This window comes from Schistocerca piceifrons, chromosome 8, assembly GCF_021461385.2.
Source record: "Schistocerca piceifrons isolate TAMUIC-IGC-003096 chromosome 8, iqSchPice1.1, whole genome shotgun sequence".
Lineage (NCBI taxonomy): Eukaryota > Metazoa > Arthropoda > Insecta > Orthoptera > Acrididae > Schistocerca > Schistocerca piceifrons.
In genome coordinates, this window is record NC_060145.1 from 75,726,589 (window position 1) to 75,727,627 (window position 1,039).

At 55.5% G+C, this 1,039-nt stretch overlaps 1 pseudogene; it reads left to right on the top strand.

Annotated features, from left to right (window-relative positions):
* Window positions 1–709: 709 nt before the first annotated feature.
* Window positions 710–827, top strand: LOC124712668 (annotated as a pseudogene).
* The last annotated feature ends 212 nt before the right edge of the window (window positions 828–1,039 follow it).

Genomic DNA, 1,039 nt, shown 5'->3' on the forward strand with positions numbered 1-1,039 from the left:
ATACGTAATATAAGTGACAATAGGAGACCCGCCAGGGTAGCCGAGAGCGCTAACGCGCTGCTTCCTGGACTCGGGTAGGCGCGCCGCCCCCGGATCGAATCCGCCCGGCCGATAAACGACGAGGGCCGGTGTGCCGGCAAGCCTGGATGTGGCTTTTAGGCGGTTTTTCACATCCCGCTAGGTGAATACCGGGCTGGTCGCCCTCGTTCCGCCTCAGTTACACGCGTCGCAGACATTTGAAACACGTTCGCACTATTTCACGATTTACACTCGACGCAGACAGCTGGGGTACACTGATTCCTTCCCTGGTGGTACGGGGCGGCGGCAGGAAGGGCATCCGGCCACCCCCAAAACTAACCTTGCCAAATCTGTTCTGGTCCGCAGCTCGTGGTCGTGCGGTAGCGTTCTCGATTCCCACGCCCGGGTTCCCGGGTTCGATTCCCGGCGGGGTCAGGGATTTTCTCTGCCTCGTGATGACTGGGTGTTGTGTGATGTCCTTAGGTTAGTTAGGTTTAAGTAGTTCTAAGTTCTAGGGGACTGATAACAATAGATGTTAAGTCCCATAGTGCTCAGAGCCATTTTAAGCCAGATCTGTTCTAACCGCGCCGACCCTGCGATCGCTGCGGGGCTATGGCGTAAGCGAAAGAAAGAAATAAGTGACAATAGGAAAACCCTTCCTGTCATGGTTAACCACTCACCTTACAGTAATTTCAACGGCCTTGCCGCTGTGGATACACCGGTTCCCGTCAGATCACCGAAGTTAAGCGCTGTCGGGCGTGGCCGGCACTTGGATGGGTGACCATCCGGGCCGCTATGCGCTGTTGCAATTTTTCGGGGTGCACTCAGGCTCGTGATGCCAATTGAGGAGCTACTCGACCGAATAGTTAGCGGCTCCGGTCAACGACAACCATCATAACGACCGGGAGAGCGGTGTGCTGACCACACGTCCCTCCTAACCGCATCCTCAGCTGAGGATGACACGGCGGTCGGATGGGACACTTGTGGCCTGAAGACGGAGTACTTTTTTTATAGTAATTAA